This window comes from Aegilops tauschii, chromosome 7 (assembly GCF_002575655.3).
Source record: "Aegilops tauschii subsp. strangulata cultivar AL8/78 chromosome 7, Aet v6.0, whole genome shotgun sequence".
NCBI classification, from domain to species: Eukaryota; Viridiplantae; Streptophyta; class Magnoliopsida; order Poales; family Poaceae; genus Aegilops; species Aegilops tauschii.
In genome coordinates, this window is record NC_053041.3 from 121916554 (window position 1) to 121931225 (window position 14672).

The window sequence follows — 14672 nt, forward strand, 5'->3', positions numbered from 1 at the left end:
GCAAGGTTGGTGGAGACGCCAAGTAAGTAGCGTCCGATTTTAGTGACAGTGTCATCGATCACGAAAGTGGTCCGCTGTAGGTACGCGCCTGTCCGGGATGGTGCATATGCGCGCACACGCGAATCGTGCGGGATCTATCGATGCTACGCCGCGCTGCCGATGTCGTTAGCTAGAGCATGCGTACGTCCTCGATCGTGTTGTTGCTAGAGCAGAGATCAAAAGGCGTTTTTCTTTTTCTTTTTACGTGTAACCTGATCGCGTGATCTTCCTTCCTTCCGGCCGGCCGGCCGGCCCACCGCGGGGCACGGGCAATCAATGTGACCCTGTCGCGACAGCGCCCTGCAATGCGGCGACGGCGAATGATCGGCGGCAGGTGGCGCTAGTGGCCGCCGCCGCCGGTTACGCTGCGCCGTGCAAGTCCGCGTCGCGGGGTAGAAGCTCGTCAACTTGGACACAGACTCCGTCTACTCTATCTATCCATCTGCCTATCCCCGCGCGCCATTCCTGCTCCGATTATATCCGTCCCATCATCGCGTGCTCCCCAACTTGTGCCGTCGATGGATACGTCGTCATGGCGCCGGCAGAAGTGCAGCACCGCCGTCAGGTCATATGGATCGCCAGCTAGTCTGCAAGTACACATCGCTCAGTAAACGGTGCTGGACGATCTGCCGTATGGCTCCAAATTCTTCAAAACAAAAGTTCATGTGTAAGTAAATTCCACCTCGTTACACCCCAAGTGTCGTTCGAATCTTTGATCACTTCATAGGCTATTTAGTTTTGTTTCTCCAGTTTGTTCTCCTACTAACATTTGTGCCGAATCTAAATGGTGGGTCCTGCTCATTAGGTTGATGTGGGACGCTAGCTAGCGACCGATTCGGCAGGTGGCAACCCCAACTAGAATCGCTGCTGGCGACTCCACGTCCACACCGCACCTATACTGGACTGGAAATGCGGGGTTTTCCAGAGGGGGATTGTAGCGGAAGCGCTCAAGAGGAGGAGGTGCGGCGTACATAGATGGCAACCGTCGCATGAATCACAGCCACATCTGTCCAACAAGCGGGTCCCATCGAACAGGCTCGGGATTACAGTATCTTTTTTGATAGGAAAGGTAACCATTGCATTCTTTATTTAATTAAATATACGCACTCCTCCCGGAATTACTTGTCACAGAAATTATATGACAAGTGATTCTGGACGGAGGGAGTAGTTACAGTGTCAATGAGTTCGCTCAAAATAAAGCTAGGAGCATGAAGTGTTAAAAGTATAACTGTGCCTACCTATATCGTGGGGGAGGGGCAGACCCAATCCAAGTCATGGTTCTGCACTCTAGTCTACAATATTTGCTAAGCAATTATTAACATTATTCTGAGTACGCGTAACATGAGTAATACAAGTTTTACGAAGAGACAAAGATGCTTAATTTCCTTCATGATAGAGGAGTACATTGTTTCTATGCCTGGACCGTTTGCACTGCAATGAGAGGATCCGACTCTACTGTGATGGGAGAGTTTACTCCAAGCTTGAACTCTACTAATTAGGATTTTTCATAACTTAAATTCTAAGTGTAAGAATATATTGTCCGTCTTTCTCCATCAGTTCGGATTTTTGAGTTGACTGGAGCATGTATTCAATATGGTATCAGAGCCAAGAGGTCTTGAGTTCAAGACTTTGCCAACGCAGTATTAAAAAAAGATTCTGCGACCTACATAAAATCTCACGTCTAAGGACAAAATAAGTCTAGATATGAGGGGATGTTGAAATATATTGCCTGTCTCTCTCCATTAGTTCGGACTTTTCGATGAGTTGGCTGGAGCATGAATTCAATAATAAGAAATGGGACCAAAATGTATATTTTCCTTCAAAATTGTACTAGCTTTAAAAAATTATCCTCCATGAAATAACGCACATGTCTAGTGCAATAAATCATGTCATTTTCACTACGAGAGATAAAGAAATTGTGACATTTTTCTGAATTAACTGTGGGACAAAGAAAGGGTGACATGACTCCTTTTTTTATTTGAGTTGACATCTTGTTTTTAAAAATAAAAGCATATGTATGGTGTCGTAAATCAAGTCATTTTCGTTGGGTGAGACGGAGAAATGCCTGTGCCAAAGGGATATAAATATTCTATTACGTTAGTTTGTGATTTACCCACCCCATGAGTGAAATAATGTAAATAAATATTTATCAAATTTTGCCCGTGATTTATTTTATATTTTGATGAGAAGTTTGGTAAGTAAATTAAAATCGGATTGGTTCAGAAGGTAAGTAAATTAAGATGATTGATTATCATACTGAAAAGTTTGGACGAAGGGGTGGTGGGAAGAAAAGTAAAACACGAAACCTTATATTCTTTTCAAGTAAGTAGAGAAGTTGACACCTTGTTTTTTTAATAAAAGCACATGTATGGTGTCGTAAATCAAGTCGTTTTACGAGCGAGACATGGAAATGGTGATATGTTTTTTATTCTATGACACGACACCTTATATATTAAAAAAGGATCTGCACGTTTTCGACAATAAATGCACAAACATGCCAACTTAATTAGTTCGAGAGAACGAAAGTGTCCATGTAATGTGCTGTCGCCGTGCAAAGGTGAGATGTCGATGATAATGCTGCATATTTTATCAAGCACATCTTTTGGGTTTTATGGGATAATCAGTTATTCAAAATCTTTAGGTGATCAAGGGTAAGGTGTGTGTGCACGCGCTCATTAGGGTAAATGTACATGTGTGTATATAAGCTTCTGCGATCGCATTGTATTACAAAAGGCCTTTAGGCTCGACTCAGAATTATCCATGCAGCAGTACCTCAAGTCACTCTCATGGAATTTTCGTTGAAGGTTTCTCCGGCCTATGGCTGAAAATTGCTACATACATTTTCTTCGAGTTTCATTACTCGCAACAATACAAAAAAATTGTGACGCGCTAAAACGGACACGATAATCCATTTATCCAGACGAGTCTAAACACTGCACCAACCATTCGTCTCTCTACCACAACCGTGTGGCCTTGTGGGGTACAAACCGTAATCGCCCAGCGCGTGTCTCCATCTCGTGCTAGCATGCGGGTGAAACTCATCGATCGATCCGGGACAGCCTGTGAAATCATTGTCGTTATAGTAAATTCTACTGTACTTAGTAGACGGTTGATCGGGTCAGGCCAGGTTACGGTGCAAGCTATGGCCGACCGGAGCAGGGCGAGTCGCTGCGTGTATTCTGGGAGCTACCGCCACATGCACGAGGACAATAAGCGAGATTCGGTCGATGCTCTCCGCTGTGTTGTTTCATCACGCGCGAGGTTGGTGCAGATCAAGACGTGTCGTTGATTCTGTAATAAGTGGTGAGAGCGATCGATCTGTCGTCTGTGCGCCTGTATGTACGTCCGACCGGACCGCTGGCCATGGCCATGAACACATCATTGGCAGTTGACACCGGCCCTGACTCCTACGTACGTAGTGCAGGTGTGCAACACTGCCTGCCCAGCTAGGTAAGTACTCCCTTCACTTCATAATATAAAAGCGTTTTTGACACAAGATAGTACGTAGTATGTTTTACTACCTGTCATACATGCGCTCATGGTGCTGAAATTTGGGGTGGGCTTCAGGCCCATCTAGCAATTTTTGAAAATATATCTAAGGACCCATGTGGTTTATGACACTAGGTGTAGTGGGAAGTTTAGTCCCACCCTGCTAGTGGAGAAGGAGTTGGATCTCTTTATAAGGATTGTCTTCTACTCCCTCCGTTTTTAAATATTTGTCTTTTTAGAGATTTCAAATGGACTACCACATACGGATGACAAATATTTAGGAACGGAGGAAGTACATGCTCTATTGGAGCTTGAGAAGAGAAGAGGCCCTCGTGCACTCCTCCGCCGTCTGCCTCGCCACGACGCGTCGCGCTGCGGGCCACGATCTGAGTCGTCGGATCGTGGGCTGTCATGGACTCGGACGTGGGTCGAGCCCACGTCTCTCCACGCGGTTATGCCTAAGTGTGGGGCGTCTTCCTCTACGTCCGCGTCATCTTCATCATCACCATGTCACAGTCCGACGCCGACCGTCTCGCTGCCGAGAAACTCGAAGCCGACAAGAAGACCGCCGCGGCGGCCCCCGCTCCTACTGTTTTCTGTTATAGCCATACTAGCGTTATACGTAGATATATCTGCCATTAGCGTAGCATGTGCTTGCGTGACTCAGTATCAGCATGTTGTTAATTTTGTCAATGCCATGCTAGTGATTTTTCTATGGATTAAGTTAGTCGAAAAATTGCCTATTTACTCAACAATCGAAAAACCTATTATGTGTAGGAATTTTTCGGCAAGTGGCTTTGCCGCTGCACTGAAACAGGATAAGTTTACCGGTACATACTTTAAGCGTTGGCAGACTAAAACCACTTTATGGCTCACTGCTATGAACATGTTTTGGGTCACCGGTGTCACCACGGGAACGATTGCTCCTGAACAGGAGAAGGCGTTCAGGGAGGCCACCATTGTGTTTCTCGGAGCAGTTCTTAGCGTGATCCGAGATAAATTGGTCGACGCATATCTACATGTGCATGTCGCCAAGGACTTGTCGGAGGCGCTTGAATCTAAGTTCGGGGCCACCGATGCCGGGAGCGAGATGTATATTATAGAGCAGTTCCACGATTACAAGATGGTTGAAAACCGTCCTGTCACTAGTAGAAAATAGGGCTTTGGTTGGGGCCTGGCCAGCCCATTAGTCCCGGTTCAGTCACGAACCGGGACCCATGGAGGGCATACCTCGCGGTTCGTGCGCCCAAGGGGCCGGGCGGGCCTCGTGGGGCATTGGTCCCGGTTCGTCTGGACCCATTTGTCCCGGTTCCAGGCACGAACCGGGACCAATGGCCCTCGCTCCTGGCCCACAGCCATTGGTCCCGGTTCGTGGCTGGAACCGGGACTATATATACCCCATCGCCGCAGCAGAGCACTCCATACTGCTCTGCCTTTTCTGGCCGGCGAGGGGAGTGCTTTGTGGTGCTCTAGCTCACCTCCTATGCACATGAGGTGTTCGATGAAATGCCCGAGCCACACTAGTTAAGCTTTCTCCTTTCGAAGCTCGACCTCCAAACTCCATTTTCCCCGAGATTTGTCTAGGTTTAGCAGTCCGTCACGTCCCGTCCCCGTCTTCACCGCCGTCGATCGCCCGCGCCGATCTCGTTGCCGGTACCACTGTGGTGAGCCTCTTGTTCTTATCTTCTTTCTGAAAAAAAATACTTACTTTAGATAGATACTTGTCTATTTTTCTTACTTTTATTATTGCTTGTTATTATATAGTGCGATGGTTTTGGTATCCGCCCCCGTCGGCCCTCGTCATGTCTATGATTCGGATGTGGTATATATTATCTTTTATAACTATTTGGTTTATTTATTGTTTATGATAATTATGCCGACCAACGTGACATAGATTTTATTTTTCTAGGAGGTATGTGAACCGGAAATTCCAACCGACCCTATTGTCGAGAGGTTAAATTTAGTTGAAGAAGAAAACAATTACTTGAACAAAGAAATAAAAAAATTGAGGAGGAGAAGATGATATTGGAGTTGCATGTTGCGGATGTCGTCGATGATCACAAGATCAAGATGGACGCAATGCGTTTGAAGATTAGAAAGATTAGAAAATATGTCATTCATACCGAGACTTGGTATCATTATGCCGTTGGATCAATTGTTACCTTGGTTGCGATTATGATCGCATTTGTTGTTGCATTGAAATGTTTTACATAGTTTCAATGTATGGTTTAATTAGATGCTCTGTAGAGCTATATGTTGTTCAATGAGAACTATGTATGTACTTTGGTTTAATTGTGATGATGAATTTCTATTAATTTGGTCACTTATCTATCCATGATGTTCTGTAATGGTTTTTGACATACTTAATTATATATAATGCACGCAGATAAACCGGCAATGGATGCACGGTGACAGACACACCTCTGAGTACGTTAAGGGCGTGCATAATTTTCTCGAAGTGGCTGAGGCAAACAAGCAGAATGGTTTTATATGTTGTGCATGCCCTATATGTGGGAATAGGAAGTCTTACTCTGACCGGAAAACCCTTCACACCCACCTGCTTTATAAGGGTTTCATGCCACACTATATTGTTTGGACGAAGCACAGCGAAATAGGGGTTATGATGGAAGACAACGAAGAAGAAGAGGACGATGACAACTATGTGCCCCCTGAATACGGTGATGCTGCAACCGGGGAAGCTGCTGAAGATCAAGAGGAACCAGACGATGTGCCCGATGATGATGATCTCCACCGAGTCATTGTTGATGCAAGGACACAGTGCGAAAGTTAAAAGGAGAAGCTGAAGTTCGATCACATGTTAGAGGATCACAAAAAAGGGTTGTAAACCAATTGCGAAGATGGCAACACAAAACTCGGTACCGTACTGAAACTGCTGCAGTGGAACTCAGAGAATGCTGTGCCTGACAAAGGATTTGAGAAGCTACTGAAAATATTGAAGAAGAAGCTTCCAAAGGATAACGGATTCCCCGACAGTACGTACGCAGCAAAGAAGGTCGTATGCCCTCTAGGATTGGAGGTGCAGAAGATACATGCATGCCCTAATGACTGCATCCTCTACCGCGGTGCGTACGAGGATTTGAACGCATGCCCGGTATGCGGTGCATTACGGTATAAGATAAGACGTGATGACCCTGGTGATGTTGACGGCGAGCCCCCGAGGAAGAGGGTTCCTGCGAAGGTGATGTGGTATGCTCCTATAATACCACGGTTGAAATGTATGTTCAGAAACGAAGAGCATGCCAAGTTGATGTGATGGCACAGAGAGGACCGTAAGAAAGATGGGAAGTTGAGAGCACCCGCTGACGGGTCGCAGTGGAGAAATATCGAGAGAAAATATTGGGCTGAGTTTGCAGGTGACCCAAGGAACGTATGTTTGGTTTAAGCGCGGATGGCATTAATCCTTTCGGGGAGCAGAGCAGCAATCACAGCACCTGGCCCGTGACTCTATGCATGTATAACCTTCCTCCTTGGATGTGCATGAAGCGGAAGTTCATTATGATGCCAGTTCTCGTCCAAGGCCCTAAGCAACCCGGCAACGACATTGATGTGTACCTAAGGCCATTAGTTGAAGAACTTTTACAGCTGTGGGATGGAAACGGTGTACGTGTGTGGGATGAGCACAAACAGGAGGAATTTAACCTGCACGCGCTGTTGTTTGTAACCATCAACGATTGGCCCGCTCTCAGTAACCTTTCAAGACAGACAAACAAGGGATACCACGCATGCACGCACTGTTTAGCTGACACCGAAAGTATATACCTGGACAAATGCAGGAAGAATGTGTACCTGGGCCATCGTCGATTTCTTCCGACCAACCATCAATGTCGAAAGAAAGGCAAGCATTTCAAAGGCGAGGCAGATCACCGGAAGAAGCCCGCCATGCGTATCGGTGATCAAGTACTTGCTACGATCAATAATTTACATGTAATATTTGGAAAGGGTCCCGGCGGACAATCTGTTCCGAATGACGCTGAGGGACGCGCACCCATGTGGAAGAAGAAATCTATATTTTGGGACCTACCCTACTGGAAAGACCTAGAGGTCCGCTCTTCAATCGACGTGATGCACGTGACGAAGAACCTTTGCGTGAACCTGCTAGGCTTCTTGGACATGTATGGGAAGACAAAAGATACACCGGAGGCACGGGAGGACCTGCAACGTTTGCACGAAAAAGATGGCATGCCTCCAAAGCAGTATGAAGGTCCTGCCAGCTACGCTCTTACCAAAGAAGAGAAGGAAATCTTCTTTGAATGCCTACTCAGTATGAAGGTCCCGTCTGGCTTCCCGTCGAATATAAAGGTAATAATAAATATGCCAGAGAAAAAGTTCCAGAACCTAAAGTCTCATGACTGCCACGTGATTATAACGCAACTGCTTCCGGTTGCATTGAGGGGGCTTCTACCAGACAACGTCCGATTAGCCATTGTGAAGCTATGTGCATTCCTCAATGCAATCTCTTAGAAGGTGAACAATCCAGAAATCATACCAAGGCTAAGGAGTGATGTGGCGCAATGTCTTGCCAGTTTCGAGCTGGTGTTCCCACCATCCTTATTCAATATCATGACGCACGTCCTAGTTCATCTAGTCGACGAGATTGTCATTCTGGGCTCCGTATTTCTACACAATATGTTCCCCTTTGAGAGGTTCATGGGAGTCCTAAAGAAATATGTCCGTAACCGCGCTAGGCCAGAAGGAAGCATCTCCATGGGCCATCAAACAGAGGATGTCATTGGGTTTTGTGTTGACTTCATTCCTGGCCTTAAGAAGATAGGTCTCCCTAAATCGCGGTATGAGGGGAGACTGACTGGAAAAGGCACGCTTGGAGGGGACTCAATAATATGCAGGGCGGACATTCTTGGCTCAAGCACACTACACAGTTCTATAGAACTCTACTTTGGTGACCCCGTATGTCGATGAACACAAGAACAGTCTGCGCTCCAAACACCCAGAGCAGTGTGACGACTGGATTACATGTGAACACATCAGGACTTTTAGCAGTTGGTTGGAAACACGTCTCAGAGGTGACAATACTGTTTGTGATGAGCTGTACTCGTTGTCCAGGGGACCATCTTCGACTGTATTGACTTACATAGGATACGAGATAAATGGGAATACATTTTACACGATCGCCCAAGATGAAAAGAGCAGCAACCAAAACAGCGGTGTCCGCTTTGATGCAGCAACCAAGAGGGGAAAGGACACATATTATGGTTACATAGTGGACATATGGGAACTTGACTACGCACATGATTTTAAGGTCCCTTTGTTTAAGTGCAAATGGGTCAATCTGTCAGGAGGAGGGGTACAGGTAGACCCACAGTACGGAATGACAATAGTGGATCTGAACAATCTTGGGTACACTGACGAACCGTTCGTCCTAGCCAATGATGTGGCACAGGTTTTCTCTGTGAAGGACATGTCTATCAAACCGAGAAAAAGAAAAGATAAGGAAGCCAATACATCATACGATGAGCCAAAGCGCCACATAGTTCTTTCAGGAAAAAGAGACATCGTGGGAGTGGAGGGCAAGACAGACATGTCTGAAGATTATGAAAAGTTTCATGAAATTCCTCCCTTCAAAGTCAAGGCTGGCCCAAGCACCCTGTTAAACGATGAAGATTATCCATGGTTACGGCGCAATAAGCAAAGGACACAAGCGAAGAAAAAGTGAAGACTTTCTCTCCACAACTATTATGATGATGCCTTTGATCTAGAATATCACTGCAGTTACATGTGAAGAAATAAAATGTCTTTTGTAACAGATGAGTTTTCGTATGAAACCCTGATACTTCGAAAGAGATTGTCCGTTTTGTACACGAAGTGCATCCAGTTTTTGCCGTAACCCTCTCAACTTTTTTGCACATGCTATGTGGGTGAAATGATGATACCATGCCAACTTTCAACCTTTTCAGAGTTCATTTGAAATGCTTGGCGAGGTGGGACTAAAAAACAGCTGCAGAAAGAATCAATTAAAAAACTCTATTACCGGTTCATGCCACGAACCGGTACTAAAGGTGCTCGTGGGGAGCCTTAGAACAGGTACTAAATGAACTAGAAAACTTTAATGAAACTCTAATAGCAAAAGGAATAAACTAAAAAGTTTTATAAACCTCTAGTATTATTGAAACTAAAATTATATAAAATTTATGCAACTAAAATTATCAAAGTATTTTCTATTCAAAACATTATAAGCAAAAAGAAAATAAAATAAATAAGTAGAAACAAAATAAAATAAATAAGTATAATCAAAATAAAATAGATAAGTAGACAATATAAAATAAATAAGTAGAAACAAAATAAAATAAATAAGTAGAAACAAAATAAACTTTAATAAATAAGTAGAAACAAAATAAAATAGCAACAGTAAGTATTTTGTTGTAAGTAGAAACAAAATAAAAAAAAAGTAACAAAGAAAACAAAAAAAGTGCCACCTAGTTTGCCACCACGGTCTGAATACGACTAGAAACCCAATCATGGGCCAGGATTCAGGCCCGCAAGAGGCCCAGTAGGCCCACAGGCACACAGTGACAGGTTAGGCCCAAAAGCCTGTAATTGAGAGGAGCTCGAGAGGGTGGGCACAACAGCGCTTATAAACCACTCTCGAGCTCTCTTAGCTAGCGAGGTGGGACTAAACTTTTGACGCAGGCGGGCAGCACAAGGCCTTTAGTCCCGGTTGGTGGCACCAACCGGGACTAAAGGGGTGCATTGGTCCCGGTTCGTGGCACCAACCGGGACCAATGCCCCCCTTTAGTCCTGGTTGGTGGCACCAACCGGGACCAAAGGCCTCTGCTTCCCGCCCTTTCGGCTGCTGAAAAGAGACCTTTGGTCCCGGTTGGTGGCACCAACCGGGACGAAAGGGTGGCATTGGTCCCGGTTGGTGCCACGAACCAGGACCAATGGTTTATCTATATAAGAAAACACTTAGCATTTTTCATTTTCATCTCTGCAGTTGCCCCGCCCTGATAACGCCGCCAGGTTTCCCGAGCTCGCCCCATCGACACCGTCGCCGCCCCCATCGTCGCGCCCTGCCCCGTCCCCGCCCGCGCCCCGCGCCGTCACCACCCTGCGCCGCCCCGACGCCATCGCCGCGCGCCACCCCGCGCCGTCACCGTCCCGACGCCGTCGCCGTCACCTCCCCGTGCCGCTCCGACGCTGTCGCCGCCCCGCGTTGCCCCGACGCCGTCGCCGCCCCGCGCCACCGCTGCCCTGACGCCGTCGCCGCGCCGCCCCACGGTCCGGCGGCCTTCCGATTTTTTTTCAAATATGTGATGATGTTGATATGATTTTTTTTTCATATGATGTTTTTTTTGTGCATATGATGTTTTTTTCATATATGTATTAATTTTTTATTTAGGTTGTTAATTAGTAGATATCGATTTTAGGTTAGTGCATTTTAGGTTAGTGTAGAGGAAGAAGGAAGAAGAAGAAGAAGAAGAAGAAGAAAAAGAATGAGTGGAAAAAGGAAAATAAGAAGATGAAGAAGGAGAAGAAGAAAGGAGAAGAAGAGGAGAAATAAATAAGAAGAAAAAAAATAGAATAATTTCTATTTTTTCTTCTTTTTTTTCTTCGATCTTCTCCTCTATTCCTTTCTTCTTCTCCTCTTTTTTCTTCTTTGATCTTTTTTCCTCTTCTTACATGAGGGGGGGGGGGTCGAAATACCCCCTCCCCGATAACTTCGACATGAGGGGGGAGGTCGCCGAGGGTTCAAGGGGCGAGGGTCGGGAACTAGGGTAGAGGTTTGAGGGTCACCGAGGGTTCGAGGGTCGTCGAGGGGCCTAGGGTTTGAGGGTCGAGGAACGTCGAGGGGTCGAGGGTCGCCGAGGGTTCGAGGGTCGAGGATCGCCGAGGGGTCAAGAGGTTGCCTCTTGTCAAAGTACTGAAGAAATCCACGGCTTCATCATTAGCCGGAAGTAACCGGGGCATGATGGTATGAAGTTGTGCAAAGTTGTTCTGGAACGAAGTCCCGGATAGGATAATTCGCCTTTTTGTACGAATTTCAGCAAAGGCCTTCCAAATAGCGATATTTGGAAGGCTCTTGCTGAACTTTGTACGAAAAAGCGAATGTTCCTATCTGGGACTCCGTTCCAGAACAACTTTGCAGACCTTCGTCCCATCATGCGCCTGTTACTTTCGCCTAATGATGAAGACATGGTTTTGTTGAATCCTTTGACACTAGACAAACGTGACATGAGGGGGTCGAGGGTCGGGAAATAGGGTAGAGGGTCGTGGATCGTCCGAGCGGTCGAGGGTCGAGGATCGCCGAGGGGTCGAGAGGTTGCCTAGATAGTGTCAAAGTATTGAAGAAATCCATGGCTTCATCATTAGCCGGAAGTAACCGGGGCATGATGGTATGAAGTTGTGCAAAGTTATTCTGGAACAGAGTCCCAGATAGGATAATTCGCCTTTTTGTACGAAGTTATGCAAAGGCCTTCCAAATAGCGATATTCGGAAGGCTCTTGCTGAACTTTGTACGAAAAAGCAAATTATCCTATCTGGGACTCCATTCCAGAACAACTTTGCAGAACTTCGTACCATCATGCGCCTGTTACTTTCGCCTAATGATGAAGACATGGTTTTGTTGAATCCTTTGACACTAGACAAACGTGACATGAGCACGACCTGTTACTTTCCACCGGAGCCATCACCGGAGCCATCATAAGCATTCCTTGTTGTGATTAGCTAGCTAGGTCTACGTTTGCCACTAATATATCCATTTGTCATGTTTGTATAATAATTGTCATCTTGTAATATTTGCAGAAACTATGGAGCACGACCGAGACGAGGAAGCAAAACAGGTGTTGGGGGACAATCGCGGCCGGAGGTGATGTGATGTCATATCTCAACGAAACCGATGGTCTAGAAGGAGAGGGTGAAGCAGGCTATGGTTATCGAACAATGGAGGAGGAAGGACATGATTATGATGGCTCCGGTGACCGAATGCCGGTGCAAGAAGGAGACCGTGATGACGGCTCCGGTGACCGAACAGAGTCCGGCCAGATATATATATATTAATTAAGCATGTGCTGACTAGGTAATTGATGCATTCATTGTTTTGGTATGTACACGTATTAACTCTCATCTTTCTTCTTTTTTCTAGCCCTCCGGATCAAGCACAACTTCGGTAAAGAGACGAGGCCCGAAGAAAAAGTTGCGCTCAGATGAAAGGTTCACGATCACAGCAATCGCGCGCGGTGTCTAGCGATATCATTGCTAATCATCCGGGGATCTTGCCTAGTACCAATCCTGCAGATTACATGCACGACGACGATGCACATTATGATATAATGGAGGTGGACGAATTCAGATACCAGTACAGGAAGCCTCTCGTCAAACCTGGTCATCCTCCTCTAACAACGCTGATGCGAAGATTCCATGATTGGTACATGAAAACATGCAGAGAGTCTGGGGGAAGGATACTTTGACGCTGAGAGTTAAAGAGGAGCATGACCTCGTTGGAATTGATCTCTTGTCTGTTCCATTTGAGGAGTTCTTCCAGTTTTTCAATCAAAAGGCCCTCGATAAATTAACGATCACTTGCAACTGCCTGTAAGTACTACTTCTGTCATTAAGTCTCTATATATAGCTCAGCTCTTTCATTGCATGTATATATAATTATCCTCACTATATTATGCAGATTGAAGATCGCCGAATGCAAGAAAAGAAAAATTGGTGATATTGGGTTCATTAACACAAATCTCATAGACGAATTTACTGTTAAATTTCATGCCAAAGAAACCGAGGCCAACTTGCTACGATCGTTGGCAATAAATCAAACCAAGGATATAATACTCTTTCCTTAAAACTTCAAGTGAGTGTTACTGTATTGTGCATATTCGGTTTCCCTTATTAGTCAAGGTTATAATAATGTAATTGATGAGTTATGCATGCATGCGCATGTTCCACTATATTCTCCTAGAGATTAAGCTTGAGCAGGGACTAGTAACCGTCTTAGACTCTAGACGAAAAGATCCCCAGGAGTACGCGGACATGACTGAAATGCTCGAGAAGTAAGTTAAATCGATCATTATCGCACCATATCGGCAACTTTGTTCATTTCCTGATATCAAGTAATTGTTTTGTTTGTCTGGCAGGGCTTGGAAAAAATTCACCGCACAAGCTCCGGGACTGCCGGGGAAGCTGCGATTTACACACCCGAAAGTAAGTACTACTAGCTAGTTCCGCGCATCTCCTAGTGATTCAAGCGCTAGTTTCATCAATACCATTTAGCATGCTTGCTTATCAGTTTGATTGACCTCTATTTCTTATAAAGTGGTTGTGGCAGGAACCCGGGAATAATTAATGTGGATACTACGTTTGCGAGCCCATCCGCCACACGACCTGTGAGCGGGGCTACTCTAAAAAACAATATGAAGTGTGTAAGCAATAATATTCACAATTTTATTTTATTACCATCATTTGTGTTGAGTTTTATTCATTCATATATATGTATTGAACCCCTTCTTCAAATTAGATGTTCCAGATGCGGGATGAACTCCAGATGCGGGATGAACCACTTCTTTTATGTATGATTGGTTATCTTTGCAAGTCTCTTCGGATTATCAGTTTGGTTTGGCCTACTAGATTGATCTTTCTTGCAATGGGAGAAGTGCTTAGCTTTTGGTTCAATCTTGCGGTGCTCGATCCCAGTGACAGTAGGGGAAACGACACGTATTGTATTGTTGCCATCGAGGATAAAAAGATGGGGTTTATATCATATTGCTTGAGTTTATCCCTCTACATCATGTCATCTTGCTTAAAGCGTTACTCCGTTCTTATGAACTTAATACTCTAGATGCATGCTGGATAGCGGTCGATGTGTGGAGTAATAGTAGTAGATGCAGGCAGGAGTCGGTCTACTTGTCACGGACGTGATGCCTATATACATGATCATACCTAGATATTCTCATAACTATGCTCAATTCTATCAATTGCTCGACAGTAATTTGTTCACCCACCGTAATACTTATGATATCTTGAGAGAAGCCACTAGTGTATGGCCCCCGGGTCTGTTTTCCATTATATTAATCTCCCGTCAACAAGTTATTTCTGGCGCCGTTTATTTTGCAATCTTTACTTTTTAACTTTATCATAAAAATACCAAAAATATTATCTTATCATCTCTA

General features: G+C 45.2%; 1 long non-coding RNA gene across 1 annotated transcript; it reads left to right on the forward strand.

The window, feature by feature from the left end:
• The first annotated feature begins 287 nt into the window (after nucleotides 1–287).
• LOC120967978 (uncharacterized) lies at nucleotides 288–1267 on the forward strand. The gene is made up of 2 exons (XR_005761855.3): nucleotides 288–706; nucleotides 845–1267. It is a non-coding gene; the product is annotated as an uncharacterized lncRNA (long non-coding RNA).
• The last annotated feature ends 13405 nt before the right edge of the window (nucleotides 1268–14672 follow it).